Below are 16,480 nucleotides of genomic sequence, written 5' to 3'. Positions count from 1 at the left end.
TAAACAAAAAAGGCAAATATCGCTCATTTACTTCAAAAGTGCCCTATTCCTGAAAAAACGTTTTCTAGGTAAGATTGTAGAAACGCCCACGAGCTCCTTTTTTATGCTGTGTAGGAAATGCATGGCGATATCTATTAACAGTACTTCATATAATGAAAATATGCCCTTACATTTACTCAGGGAGGCGCAGTAAATTCCATTTTTTAAGCCGTTTTTCTCAACTTTCGGTTTTTTGAGTTATGACACTACTGAGATAAATGAGCGATATTTAGTGTGTGTTCAATTGCCAATAATTTTTTTTAAATATATGGATTTGAGGACAAAAATAGGCAGTAAGATCTTTGGTCGCCTCGGCGCTCGTAAGGAGTACCGCGTACGGTTTAACAGCGAGATGTATGAGCTGTATGGACATGGACATAGCTAAGCGTGTAAAGATACACTGACCTGGCCACGTCACCCGTATGAAGGAAGGCCCTTCAGCAAGGCGAATTGGTACCACAAAAAGAAAGGCGTGGAAGAGGAAGACCACATCTTCATTGGAATAACTAAGTGCTGGAAGACCAGTGATCATTCGAAACTTCGAACTAGCACCTACGAGCACAGGACGGAAACAGCTGTCGTGCTATTTTAGATTCGGCCAAAACCGTGTTCGCCACACAAAAGCTCCGTTGTTTGCTATTATTTAGTTTTTAAGGGGTTAGGGATAGTCAGATGCCCGAAAAATTTTTGACTTTCAATAATATTTTTTGTTGCTAGTCAATTGCTTTATTTTACAAAAATAAAAACATAGCATTGTACATCATGTTTCGACTTGACTTTAGCAAAATAAAAAAAAAATTAAATAAATAATTGCAAAAGTTATCGCTGTTTGTGTGGAGCTACTTTCTCCAGAAGTCCGTTGTGGTGATCATCACGAGTCCTTTGATATTCATCTAAAATCCATCGGACAAGAGATATTATATTAGTTTTATTAATAGATAATTTGGTTCCTAATCGAAGCATTTTTTTTAAATTAACGATATGGCAGCCTCTGGAAATATTTTTAAAAGTTTCTCGAAAAAAACCGATAATTAATTGTTTAAAAGATAGCGAAATTTGTAAAAAAAAAACCTCGATCAGGCACGTATTTTTATGTTTTACAAAAGCAAGATAAATTTGAAGTTACACTGATCACCAGTTCAAAAACAGTTTTGAAAAAAATCGCATTTAGTTTTGCTATCGGATCCGGAGCGCCCGAGCGCCCTTTGTTAATTGTTGAATAACTCAAAAAGTATTTGTCGAATTCACTTCAAATTTTTACACAATATTTTTGAGATATTATACTTTAAGAAAATGCAAATTGTCCAAATGCAGAAATGCAAAAAAATCCAATCTATAGTCAAAAACAACATTGCGAAGAACGAGAATAGAAAGGGTATTGGCAAAGCACGAGCATCACAAGCAACAAGTTGCCCTGTATGAACCCTGTCTTATAGGGCTATCACAATGGGTCCTTTGCGTCCGTTGCGGCAACGCAATTTGACTAACGGGACATGTAAAACGTACTGTGGTGCCACCATGAAAGTATGCCAACGCATATGAGCAAAAAAGCAGCAGATGTTCTTATCGTGAAAGCAAATAATATATTTCGTTGTGTATCAACAGGTTTTTATTGGTTGTGAAATATGTATATTACAAAACTAATCTTTATTGAAGCGAAAGTGAGATTTAATAGAAGTTGTGGTAGCCATAGGCGGCGAGTGCGATCATAACTTCGAGATTGGGGTGAACATTCATTTTGCAGGGCAACTTGGTTAAGCCTAAACTACTCTTTCAAGCTTTTATTGAAAAGATAAGAGTGAATTTGAATCGACTCAATTCATGTAAATTCCATTTATTTTTGGCATTTAATTTGATATAATAGAAAACACTATCGATAAAAATTTGCGCGTTGCAAAATTGTTCTCCTTTAACCTTCCTATACCCGCGCGTTGGTCTGTGAGACCGAGAAAATGATTTTACGTAAATTTTTGTTTTTCCAGAAACTCTACAAAGTTGAATTTACGCTAGCTTCCGGTTTTCTTGCAAGCTCTATATTAGTGTTGATTTGGCGTTTGCACTAGACAGGCGTGTTGGTGATTTTTATAAAAATTGGTCTGTGAGACCGACGCGGGTATATGTGTAATTTTTTGTGAAGTTAAAGCAGTTATTTTGTTTTTTGTTTCTTTCTTATTTTTTTACGTTTTACTATTTTGCAGGTACTTTTTAATATTATAATGAATGAAGAGCAAATCAGACTACTTTTGGAGGAAAAAAATTCGACTCCTGATTATGAGGATTAAAATGACAGCGACGTTGAAGACTTTGTTGCAGGAGATGTAGAAAGTTATGATACCGAGCAAGCAGATGATGAAGAAATCGACGAGGAGTTGAATGAGATAGATGATAGAGAATTTTATCTTGGTAAAGAAGGACACACTAGGTGGAATAATGGTGCTCCGTCAAATCGTTTAAGACGTCTCGCTAGGAATATAGTCACTCAACTGCCAGGGCCTAGAAAATCAGCAACAAACTTGAAGGAAATAGGCGAGGTTTGGAGATTATTTTTTACTGAAGTTGTTATAAATCGTATTGTAAAGTATACTAATGAACATATTGATCTCATAAAACCTAATTTTTCAAGAGAAAGCGACTGTACCTATACAGGCAACATAGAAATCGAAGCCTTTTTAGGCCTTTTAATCTTTGCTGGAGTTAGGAGAAATAGTCGCTTCAATGCTAAAGATTTATTCAAAACAGATGGTTCCTCTTCGGAGATATTTCGATTAACTGGAATCGATTTTATTTATTAATGCGTTGTCTAAGATTTGACAATAAATTCACGCGAGCGGAAAGGACTGCCGTAGATAAACTAGCTCCAATAAGGGAATTATTTGAAGAAGTTGTAGCCGCGTTTCAAAAATACTACAGTGTGTCCCAGTTTAGTTTGACGTGTTTATTGCAGATAAATATTTTTTAAGCTAGAAAAGGCATTTTTTGTGTTTTTTTTTTTTTGAAGAGGTAAAAGCGTAAGTTTTCTTTTTAAGGCAGATTTTTACATGAATTGCGATATGCCATGATTTTTTATTTCAAGACTAAAAACTAATATAATTTATAATTTATGTATTGTCCAAGAAGTGTTTTTAAGTTATTATAACTTATTTTTTTATGTGAATAAAAAAATATATTATTGTTTTGTTTTTGTAGTACTTAAGAAAAAATTATCGATTTTGATGGCTTTTTTGTTAATCACTTAAAATCAATAAAATAAGTGAATACAAATTTGATGCGTAGTTTTATTTTTTTACTACGGGATTGAAAAATAATAATTTGTTTTTAGTTTTGCTTGAAAAAACTAATATTTTATGTAGTTTGAACTTTCGGTCTGTGAGACCGTGCGCGGGTATATGTGTTACAAAAATTAACGCGGGTATAGGAAGGTTAAAGAGTTGTCATTTTCGCCGTACGGCAAAAGTAGAAAGTTGCCCAATTTAGTGCATTCTGGGATGGCTTACGGCACGTATGTGGCGCCTTCGACAAAATACGCTTATTATATTTTGCTGTCAGTCAAATTCGTTGTCGCAACGGACAGGATGAACCCATTGTGATGGGGATATAATATTCATGAAGTGTATAGACCCATAAAAGAATACTAGTAATTTAGGAATTACGTGTCAGGCAGCAACACAAAAATTCTATTTGAGTTGAAGGTGCATAGCTATTTACGACCTTTTTAATAATGTGGCAAAGTAAAGTAAAGTCACTACTTTTGAAATACCGGCTGAACGTCAAACTGCTGGATACGCAAATAAAATACAAGGCGAATAGAGTACATAAGGTGGCGCCATTACAACAGTTACTTTATTTTTCGCAATTTTGGCAAGTCTGACGTCAGTTCCTTTTGCAACACAAAACGAACGATCAAAACAAACGAAAGGAGGAGGAATTTTATGTTTGTGAAAATTCAGTGAATGTCTTGGTGATATTGCAATTTGTGAGATTTAAAATAAGTAAGCTAATGCAAACAAAGTACCGCGTGTTAAATTGGAAAAGCCCAAATTAATATAAAGCCTCCAAATGCAGTTAGTTTGGGTTTTTATGCGGAAGACGCCGTGGCTAGAAAGTATGTTTGTGTGTGTGTGTAATGTCTTGACTTTGGCAATTTCTATTACGTTCGCCTACTCTCCTTCTTCACAAACAACTAATTCCCCCAGAGAACATATATTTATATATATCAACGTTCTCTGATTCCCCTTCCTCTTGTTTGTTTATTGATGGACTCTTACGACATAGCGCATTCGGAAGGCGCAATCTATTTCTCTATCATTCTTGAATAAAACCGAGGTAGCAATTGAATAGCTGATTTATTTTTTCGTGGGCTACGTGGTATCAATGGAAAAATGATCTGATTCTTTTGCGTTGTTTCACTTATTTGTTTACATTGCAATAGGAAAGTTCTGACACTCAAACAAATAAATTTCAAAAACAAAAAACCTGAAAATTTTAGCTTTGCCCTGCTGCCATCACTTTGTATGGATTCGCCTTGAGCAAAACGAATCGTCCTATCCCTGAATAGACAAATAAAGCGAAAGCATGTTTTCGCCTTTTCACTCGCCTACCTGCTAAAATTCGTACACATAATTGATTTCGCAAGTAGCGCTCCGGCCAATTCCAAGTTCTTTACTACTACTCCAACTACAAAGAGCACTTACAATTTTTTTGACTACCGCTCTGAGCAACTAGCAGTAATAAAAAGTCTTGATCTTCTTTGTTGTTGTAGCATTGTTGTCGTAGCAGCAATATGAAACTCTGTCAGTGTAGTTTAAATCACCGGTCGTCTTCTTCTAACTCATCTAAAGGCAGGCCCAGAAAACTTGCTGTTTCTACAGGTTTGGTCCAGAGGGAGAAGGGTGTTAGATGATGGGGCATGTGAAAAGGTGGTTAGTGTCGTGCGGGGTGACTTCACATGCTGGATATATCTTTAGTATGTCGGAGTCAATTCTGGATAGATACGAGTTTAACTTGCTACAGTATCCAGAACGTAATTGTGCCAAGGCTACACGCTGATCTCCCCGGTTAGCTGGAGTTCTTCATCTGCTGTAGGTGGGTGGTACGACCCCTATTACGGCTTTCGGTGGTTGAGAGTTTAAAAAGGTGGTAAATGTCTCCCGATGAATGCCGTTTATTGTCTGCCCAAACACTGTCCGGTCCAGTAGTTGTCTGTTCATTCCCATGGCAGCCAGTTCTACGTTACCGAAATAACTCAGGCACATATAATATTTCACGAAACTTAAATTAATTGTTAAGAAAAGTAATATGTATCTGCAGAACGAAAAGAGTATAAGACCAATGTTATTTTATTTTAAATAAGAAAATGAATTATTGGGGTTAGTTTATAATTTGGGCCTTAGTATTTTGTCTTGTATCCTCCTTTGATTATAACTTATTGAAGTAGTCGACGCATCGATTTGAAAATGTTTCTTTATAATATTTTGATAAACTTTTGACCATTCGACATTAATCGTACTTCCAAGGCTTTTAGCGCTATTAAACAGTCCGCCATTTTTTAAATCCGATTGTGAAAGTAATGTCCATACATTTTCGATTGGGTTGAGATCAGCGCTGCATCACGTCGTGCTAAAATTGTTACTTTTTCGGTACCAAAAATTCTTTCGTTGCTTTGGAAGTAAGAACGGCTGCGTTGCCATTCTGGAAAATTCACTCCTCTACGAAATTATCATCAGAAAATATAATAAATATTTCGTCTAGAAATTCTATATATTGGATTGGGTAAAGGCCAAGGCAGCATTGTCGATACCTGCTCTAGGTCAAAGAGCAGCGCGGGACATTTACGACGCACATACCGGTATTTTGATAATCTAGGCGGCCAAAAGTCAATTTTGTAAAATGCATTAATTGATTTTAATAATGAATAAAATAGAGAGATAACACAATTGAGTATTCACTCCACCCCCTCTCGCGCTTTTTCGTCGCGTGCGCTACCGCCGTATTGGCAGTCAAAAGTTCATTGCTTATCTCACTACACATATCTCGCTCGGCGTTCGGCAAGTAACAAATTTTCAAAAAAGTAAAGTTAACATATTTAAAGTTATATGTCTCGTTTTAATGATGGAAATTGAAGCTTCAGGTATATTTTTTCCAAATTTAATTAATATTTTATAGATTTTGTTCATTAATAACCTAATTCATTGAATTCCGTACAAGGAGAAATAGTGCATTTTTTACACATATTTTTTTTATTTGTTAAGTTGAAAGTTATACTTCCAAGTCCGTCCAAGCTTGAATTTTTTTTTCAGATTGTATACATATGCTTTGAGATGTAGAATAAAGTAGAATTGGTCGCAGAAAACCGCAGATTAATTAATTGTGGAATTTCAAAAGTTTCATGGAACAGTTTTTTTTAAAGCGTTTTCTATACTTGTTATTTTTTGGTTTGTTTAAGGTTCTCAAGGCACTTCAGGGGTTCGAATTGTAACTCGAAAATACCTATTCGACCGCAAGCAAGCTCAGAATTTACCAAATTTGGACGAAAAATTAAACTCTTTACAACAGCGGCTTTTGTCAAGTGAAAAATACTCTGACGAACAGATATCAGCTCTTAAGCACAATTTTTCACATTTTAAATCACAAATCAAGAAAAAGTGGCTACAAGTACATAAAAAGGAAGATGTTTTCCTATCAAAGTACAAGTCTTGGTTGGAAGGAGGTTCTGAATTAACTGTTGCAGCAATACCGAAACGATGTGGCCGTCCTCAGAAACATTTCAGTGACTCAGGTGGAAGATCTAAAAGACGCAGAACTGCAGAACTCAGATCTACAGTTAAGGACAGAAACTTGATTATGCACGCAGCTTCAGTAGAGTTAATCAAAAGTGGAAAGAAAGATGCTTCTAAAGTATTAAAAGACATTCAAAACTCTCCGATACGTGCGACAAAATACAAAAAGGCATTTTCAAACACTAGGAAAAAAGAAATCCACTGTTTAATAATAATAATTAAAACATTAATAATGATGTCTATTTTATATAATTTAACCTATAAATACCCAAGAAAAAATCATTTTCTATTTATTCCAGTACAAAATGGTTGTATCTTTAAAGATACCACGGTCATTTAAGGGTTAATTATATAATAGTTCAATTAAGTTCAATAGTTCAAAAAGTCCATTGTCTAAATGATGATGAATAAAAGTATTTAAGACTATAAAAAACGTTAAAATAGTTTTGGCCGCCTAGATTATCAAAATACCGGTATGTGCGACGTGTATGCAGAAGGTGTCATAGGCGAGTCCACAGCATGGAAACGGTTTGCAAAGTTCACAAATGGCGACTTTGACGACTATGGCACGCCCCTTAGTGGAATTCTTTCTGAATTCGATGAAGACCGTCTCAAATCACTTTTGAAGGGAAACGGTAACCAAACCAGTCGTGCATTGGTGGGAAAAATTAGCTGCGCTCATAAATCGATTCTCAGTCACCTTCGGTCAATGGAATTTACCGAACAGGGAGCCTGCGTGCCTCCCGAGCTAAACAAAAAAAAAAACAGGGAAATACGCCTTCAAATTGCATCATTAGCATCTCCCCCGCCATTGAGCAACACGCGGCCATAAACAGTCCAAATCATGAATGGAGATGAGAAATGGTGCCTATATGAGTACATCAATATGATGTGGCTCCTGGGTGGCTCCAGGAGATACGCCAAAGCCGAGAGTCAAGCAGGATCTTTATTTAAAGAAGATTATGATATGTGTTTGGTGGGACTGAGAGGGCATGGTTCATTGGGAAATGCTCAAAAAGAATGCCAAGGGGCCAATAAGGAGCTCGACATTGCCTAGCAACACCGCGTGAATGAGGCTACTCGACTGAAAAGACCTGATCGTCATGGTGAAACCATACTGCTTCACGACAACTCCAGGCCCCACAGGTTGTACATGTCGTCAAAGCCACACTCCATGAGCATGAATGGGAGGTACTTCAGTATTCGCTGTATTCTCCGGACCTTCCACCGATCGATTACCACATTTTCCGCTTCGTGTCACACCATATGACGGGCGTTACCTTCGATAACAAAGATGTCCTCAAAAACTGGCTCAACAAATTCTTTGATACCAGACCAAGCAATTTTTGGCGAAACGGCATCATCAAATTGGTCGAGGGGTGGGAAGAGCTTGTAAACTACAACTGCGAATATATAATTGATTAACTTATTGATATTACTATTATTTTTTGTTTAAGTAAAAGTCTTCGGTAAAACCGCGATGAACTTATTCCCCAACCCAATAATTGACGCTTTTAATTTTTAAGGGTACAGATAACTGAAACATTTCGAAAAATTTTTTTCTTTTTTTTTCTTAAAATGTTAATATAATCTTTTAAGAATATGTCAAAAAAAATGTTAGAAGGTATATTTAAGTATTTCTTATATACCAATATCATCATAATAAAGAGAAATCACAAAAATCTCCTAGAAAAATTGTATTTTATTCAAAATTAACACCGGCCCTTGAATCTTAACCACCCTTTAGATCATCATCCGTGACGACTCTTTTCTTTGCGTTCGAGCGCTGGGAGAGGTATAGTTACGTTGTATTAAAACTTTAGACGCGTTTTTCTTAAAACTATATTTTTCGAATTGGCGTACACGATGATTCGAAAAGTTATTGACCGATCTGCCTGAAATTTTGCACACATATTTTTTATGATATTACTTTCTATGTGAATTTACAAGTTTTCGACAATTTTTCGAAAAAATATTTTTTTCGAAGCACAAATAGTAGTATAATAGTTCGCCCAAAAATTAATTTTTTTTTTTGAAGCATTTTATTCCGCGAATTTTTTTTTCATTTTTTTTAGTTGATATAGAAATTATAATATTAATAACCAAAAAGATTTTTGGTTTTTTGTATTCACGTCACTGACGCCGATGCTACATTGTCCGCCGATTGAGAAGCCCCGCCACGACCTTCCGCCATTTTAAATGATAAAAAAAAAAATACAAGTCTAACGGTTAGACGCGATAGAAGTGAAACCTTCCGTAAAACAAACTGAGAGAGAATGAGACGAAAGCAGCATTAGGAGCGGGATAATTATAGGTTCATTATAATATTGCTATAAAGTTCAAATTTTATTTTCTTCTTTTCATTATTATTCATCCTCAATGTTTTCAATTTCAACAAATGATACGAGTGGCTTATGATAGCTAAAATATGATATAAATGCTTTGGTTTCGATGTTGTCAACATATCTTTGAAATACCGCGTCATTGTTGTTTTTGATGGTGTTGTCGATTCAGTTCGATTGTTACACATTTTTAAATTGTATGTTGTATTGAGAAAATCAATTAAAGGAACCGCTGTGCTCAATGCAAAATTTACGTTAAAATCGCCACTTAAAATCATTGGAACTTTATCGTAATCTTTTCTAAGTATCCGCGATACTTCTGGTGTATACTTTATTAAATTTTCGTGAATGAATTCCGTGATGCTATTTACTGATTGATTCGGTGAAATATAAATTGCCACAATTAAAACTGTTTTTCCATTGCTCAATCTGGTTTCGCATGCACATATTTCTCCCACTTTAGAGAGCTGAACAGACAGTGAAACATACATACGTATGACGGTTGAACTAAACACCAAAGCAAGTAATAGGCAGTGTAGTATACATACTACAATACTCACTATACTAGAGTGGCTCAGCAGTACGCAGTCCCACACATATACGTATATCAACATATAATGCTTCGCAGCCAAGAGTGTCGCTTTTTCGTTTCATCGAGTCTCAAATCACTCCCAACGATGCTAAAGAAGTTTTCACTTTAAAAAAAATTTTATATTATTTTAAAGTATAAATAAACTGTATGCCAATTTTGAAAAAAATATATTGATTTCTTCATTTTAATTAATTTTAATCAAAGTCAGGGAAAATATGGCCGTCTGACTTGTCTGTGTCGTATGGTTACCTCAGGTTTAGGTACTCGATTTACCTTTTCAAGACTGGAATCCGCTGGCAAAATTTGTTACACACAACGCGTAGAAGCTTTGAAATTAATAGTGTTTAATTTAAACAGGGCTATTTGATTTATTTATAGCAAAATTTTTGAATTCGCGAACATCTCTAGCGCTAAGTTTTGGTTTTCCACCACTTCTCTTGGAACATTCGTACTTTCCTTTCAAATGGAACTAATACAACACCTCAGTTTTACTTATTTTAAATTTTGAAATAATCTCTCGCATTGTAATGGCTCACTCTCTGTATGCTAAAATTTGTCACTGCCCAAATCCAGCTTTTCCACGCCTGATATTTAAATATAGAATTTTCTAGATTTCACGACCTTACCGGTATGTTTCTTTGCTCACTGCTATATTATGTAGTTTGACTCCTCGAATATGGTTTTTGTTTTTAAAATTTTTTTAAATGTTCATACTATGTACTTTATTAATGCCTTCAAAGCTCAAAATAACGCATATACCATAAATAATAATTTCAGTCCCTATGACAAAGTGTAGTTTCAAAACCATTTCTGCCCACATATCACATCCCAACGCATATGTATTTTCAAAAGAATCCTTCAGCAAACTTTAAGTTGTATGTGTAAGAGTGCATCCCATTGTCGGGGTATATTTATGTGCGTATGCATGTAAAAAGTGGCATTTGCATAATGTCTTAAGTCTCCTCCAGCAGCTGAAACCTACTCTGCCAATCTTCTAGCAGACAGCTCCACGCACACTTTCAATCATTTTAGTTGCCTTAAACGTCGTAAAGGGAAATATGAATTCGCCGTGCAACACTCGTGTCTATCGGCACTTGACAGCTGCTTCTGCACTGCCATCACTCCTCTTCCATTCTATGCTTTCCTGCTCAGTCATATGTATCTCAACACATCTCCCACCCTTCGTCTTGCAGTATGCAATGCGCACCTTTTCTATCGGCGTTTTACAGAAAAGTACTTTAAATCAAATTTAAGTGATGTGGTAAAAAGAGAAAACCAAGAAGAAGAAAAAACAAAAAACAAGAGCAACGTATACAAGCTTTGAATAGATAAGAGTCTCATTGAGTGTTGGAATCTCTGGGGATTTGATGACGTCAAAGAGAACGGCATCAAAGGAAAGATTTTTGGCGTGAAAACTGCATGATTTTGGTGAATTAAATTTTTGAAAATTCAAAGAAAAAAGAAGATAACATAAAATGTGCACAAATGCGCTAACTAATACGAGGTGTGTTCAAAAAGTATCACGAATTTTGAATTTTCGCATATTACGTATATTCGAATTTCGATTTTTTTATGGCAATATGTTGGTACTCATGTCTCTCACTCATGCCGACGAGTTCGGCCATTTTGAATGTTCAGTTAATTCTTGACAGCTGCTTTGCTTGCACGTGTTTCGGCTTGGCTTCGATTTTTACTCAATCAAAACGATGGTTTAAAGAACTTGTAACAAATTTTGCGTGGAAAACGGAATTAAATGCGCGGATGCATTCCGAATGTTGACTGTGTCGGACCAAAGCAACGTTTATCGGTGGTACAAAATGTTCGCAAAAGGTCGAGAAAATGTTAACGACGTGCTGGTGCTGGACGCTCGAACACTTCAACAACAGACGAAAAAATTGATGAAGTGAAGAAAATGGTATTGGCCAATCGTCGAATCACCGTTAGAGAAGTTGCTGAGGACCTAGACATATCGATTGGCTCGTGCTATTCGATTTTTTTCATGAGGCGGGTATTTTTGGGCATGAGGCCGGTCGCCGCAAAACTCGTACCAAAACTGCTCAATTTCCACCAAAAGCTGCATCGCATGAACATTGCTAATGAGATGTTGGACTCTGTCCGCGACGACCCAAATTTGCTCCAGAGAGTCATAACTGGTGACAAATCGTGGGTTTATGGTTAAGACGTGGAAACCAAAGCTCAATCATCTCAATGGAAGCTGCCGCACGAACCAAGACCGAAAAAAGCGCGCCAAGTTCGGTCGAATGTAAAAGTTTTGCTTACCGTTTTCTTCGATTGCATCACGATAACGCCCCTGCTCACACATCGTTGCTTGTGCGCGACTTTTTGGCCAAAAACAACGCACTGGTGATGCCAGAGCCACCGTATTACGTAGATATTAAAGATTAAATAAATAATTTTTGAAAAAAAACACAAAATTCGCGATACTTTTTGAACACACCTCGTATGTAAGTCAGCCGTTGGAACACACAGAAATATTAGTTTGGGGAAACAAAAATTCTTTACTTTTGCGCAAAATTCAAAACTTTATTTAAGATGTTTAGGATTGTCCTCATGGAAGTCCTGTTTGTTACAAAATGTGTTGCCTCACTCATAGAAGTCCTGATCCTTATTGGCGAAAAACTGTAATAATCGAATTTCACAATCTTCTCCTGATTCGAATTTCTTATCACTCAAGAAGATTTACAATGAGAGAAAAAGGTAGTAATCGCTTAGTTCCTGGTGCGGCTTACACGGTGGCTGCATTAAGGGGGTATTCTAGTGTAGAAATTTGAAAAAATCTATTTTTTTAACCTTGTAAGAACATTCTGTCAAAAGGATTCGTAAAAATTTTAATTATTTAATTAAAAATGGCAAGGTTGGTTGATACTCGGCGTAATTTTACTCGAATCTTTAAACGCGTTTTTCTCGTAACTACATTTTTCAAAACGTTTGACATGAACCGATTCAAGTTCTACGGAACCGATTCTATAGAAATTTTGTGTAAGTCTTCTAAAAAAAAAAACTTCTTTATCGTACAAACTATTATTGTATATTTATTTAAAAAATTCAGAAATGTCCAAAAAAGCAGAAAAAAATGTACAACTATTTCGGTCAGTCGCAATTTAGGGGGAAAAAAACTTTCCACTTTTTCTTAAGTAGTACGATTGTGGCATTCATCTAAATTAATAATCTGTTTAATTTTTTTCTTTCAGATCATTAGAAAGCTTGCAATCATGGCAAATTTAGCGCTCCATTCGATTCTTTTACTTTGATCCATTCATTGAGCCAGTTTGCGATGCTCTCGTAAGAAGTGAACCACTCTCCAACTAGGGTTGACTGCATTGATCGGAACAGATGGTAATCCCAAGGTGCATTGTCTGGGGAATACGGCGGGTGGGGCAGGACTTTCCAATTCAGTCCGTCTAAATATTTCTGGACCGATTTAGCAACCTGTGGTCTGGAATTGTCATGCAGCAAAATCAGTTTCGTGTCTACCGTTCCATTCTGGCCGCTTTTCGTTGAGAACTCGACTCAAACAAATCAGCTGAAGTCCTTAACGAACGCCAGTGATGGTTTCAGATGACTGAAGGAATTCATAATAGATGACACTCTTTGGATCCCACCAGATGCACAAAACACCTGGTTCACCTTTCAGGCTCAAACATTTTCGACACTCTAGGCGAAAACCTTTTCTTTTTTGCCGTTCAGGATGCATTTCACACATCTCACATCAAACATCTCTCGCTATCCCTCTCCCTCAATTGATGCGACACCCACTCACATTTCAGCGGCACTTTAAAAGGTAATAAATAATAGGCACGACTTCCCGCAAATGCTGTTTTTTCGAGACGACGTTTTATCTCTGACGTCAGATTAAAAAGAATCTTTACGCTTGGTTAAGCCTAATCAAAAGCATACAGCTGCAGTTTATATTATTGAAACGAAATAAAAAAGCATTAATGTATCTGCGCAAATATTGAACTTGAATTGTATTCACAAGTGTTTTGATTATTTAAAGAATAAAGAATTTTTCTTAACTTAATATTTTTCTAGATATACGAGTACGAACTTGTATGTTGTCGAAGTAAATAAAACCGGTTTATGCAAATTTGCTCGATATTTGCGAGAATATTTTAATCAACCGCTTTCTTCGTAAATGTGTTTAACGACCAAAACTTCAAGGCCAATCGCGCCAAGGTCATCTTACCCCAAAGGTGGTTTGTAACTCCCCATTAAAAATATTTCAGGAATATGGGAACGACCTGCGCTCAAGGCTACAATATTTCTAACTAATCACTTGAAATAGCTCGACAAGTGGCATTATCTTGGAGGTAATTTTGCGAGCCAGTTTTCTTTCTTAACTTTTAACTAAATCGATTAGTTCGCGTTCTGTGGATCCATCCTGATGAAATTTTTCTTTTTTTATTGAAACGATAAAATATTAAGTACATTTCCTATCATTAAATCTAGTTAACTAAAACTGGCCAGTAATATTTCTTCATAACTCATGCATTGTAAGACATTGTTTACCACTATGTCCCGTGGCTTAAGCCTCTTCAGTGTTCTAATATAAATAGCGTCATCGCAAAGAGATGAAGCTTAGCAGCCCTAAGATGTATCATTTCATTGATTGCGTGCAACTGCAAAACGTCATTGCATACATACAAAAGGGGTTTATCGATATCCCAGATTACTTTATTTTGAAAACGTTGGATGATTTCAGCTTTACATATCGCAGTGCATCCCCACAGTTGAGCTCCATGGGTTCATACGGGCTTAAGGATTTGATTATAGAATAAAAGATTATTTTAGATACGAAGATTTAGATAGAAAGATTATCTTCTGCCGATAAATCAACTATTTTTTGTATTTTAAATAAAGTTCAGCAACTTCGGTTTTTCCAAACTCCTACGCTTAGCGTCTAACGCCATGTAGAAGTATATGTGCACGGGCTTCTAAGTCATGCTTTTGCATGTAAAAGTTACGGGTACCGATTTAGTTTCATTAAGTTTTATATGTCACGTTCTAGTCCAATTTGTTATTTCGTTAATCGAAGCCTGTAGCTTTGCGATTGATACGTACTCGTTTTCAACAACAGCGACTACTAATGGATCATCTGAAAATGTCAGTTTTTTGCAGGATTCTGAAACTATTTTCGGCGCCATGTGAGTAAAACACTTCGTGCTAAAGGAGCCAGTGAGACCGCAATACAGGGTGACGTGGAACTTATTGATAGAGGGAAGGAAGCCGCGAATTGCGGCCTATCAGTAAGTTCTCTCAAGACAGAGCTAAAATAGGCGAATCTTTTGTACAAAGGAGGAGAGAATAAGGAGGGCAACAATCATCTTTTATGGATGCAAAGGCCGGGGATTTTGACCTGCAGTTATGTGATGGCTTTATAATGGTATTATAAAGAAGGGTGGGCAGAGGAATATTGTGGATGAAGCTCTCCATTACACTCATGTATAGGCTACCGGTCCACTGTAGTATGTTCCAAGCTTACGCAGCCCCGATCAGAGAAATAGCGGACTGGTCGGGGTATGTCTGACTTCATTTTTGATCGTCTCTGAATTCTTTGAAATTTGGCTCATTTGGGTACCAGGTCACAGTAATCTTTTATGAAACTGTAGGACAAAAGAGATAGCTAGGCAGACAACCTGTTTGCAGCGAAATAATAGGATTGGGATCCTTTGAGCAGGTAGTCACTGTGGCCTGCTGCTGGGATAGTGGATTCCGCGTGAACTCAGGGAGCGTTGGATAAGTGCACAAAGCTTCGGTTCTCGAATTTCAGATATTGTTCGTGAGGTATGCGTGGTCTGAGACTATGACTTACCCTTTCATGTCAGTTGTATGGTCAATAAGTTGGCATATTCCCCTTAGCCGCCTTTCTTTCGCCGGTCTAATATTTTGGCATCGGGCATTCACTTCTTTACTGCGTCTCCTGATATAAGCCACTTTACTTCATCCAATTCAAATCCACACCTCCTCTTTTCCTATTATTTCCGTCCTAAACAAATCTTGGAAAATTTACTTGGGCCCTAATGAAAGTATCATCAATTAGAAGGAGCGTTTTTATTAAATGCGCTTATTCGAAATATCTTGGTTCTAAGTCCACCCAGGGATTTTCCATAATATTCACCGAAGATTCCTCTACCACCTCAAACCTCCCTTAGTTGTTTTGAAAACTAACTCGGAAAAATGGAGTGAAAAGCAAACAAAGAATTCACGCTGCTCGATTTGGGAATAACTGTATTTATACTCGTAAATTCAAAACCCCATTCAAAGCGTGAACAAAGGCTTAACTTACTAGACCAAACTTGACTTAAACAAACTCGAGTAAGAATGGCGTTTTTATTAATATAAGGTAAGGGGATATTTTAAAGTACAGAGAAATTCGTACCTATGTTTTTGGCAGCAAGTTGATAACCACGCATATAAAATGCAATACCAATAATGGGCATCCTCGCACAAGAGGCAGAAGAGAATGATTAAAATTATTTTTAAATTCAAAAAATGATTTAAAATTATTTTTAAATTCAAATTTGCTTGAAATAAAGCCTAGATTGTCAAATTGAAAGTTTCGCTTTCTGTACAGAGCGATGCATTAAATTTAAGAATTACTGACCTAAACTAGATATATACTTAATAATACATACAATTTTGTTTCACGTATATAATATTTGATTTTATGCTACCAAAATGTTTGTTCAGCTTGTTTCAGTGCAATCCTT

Source organism: Anastrepha ludens, chromosome 4 (genome assembly GCF_028408465.1).
Source record: "Anastrepha ludens isolate Willacy chromosome 4, idAnaLude1.1, whole genome shotgun sequence".
In the NCBI taxonomy this organism is placed as follows: Eukaryota; Metazoa; Arthropoda; class Insecta; order Diptera; family Tephritidae; genus Anastrepha; species Anastrepha ludens.
Note: the sequence above shows the minus strand (reverse complement) of the source record.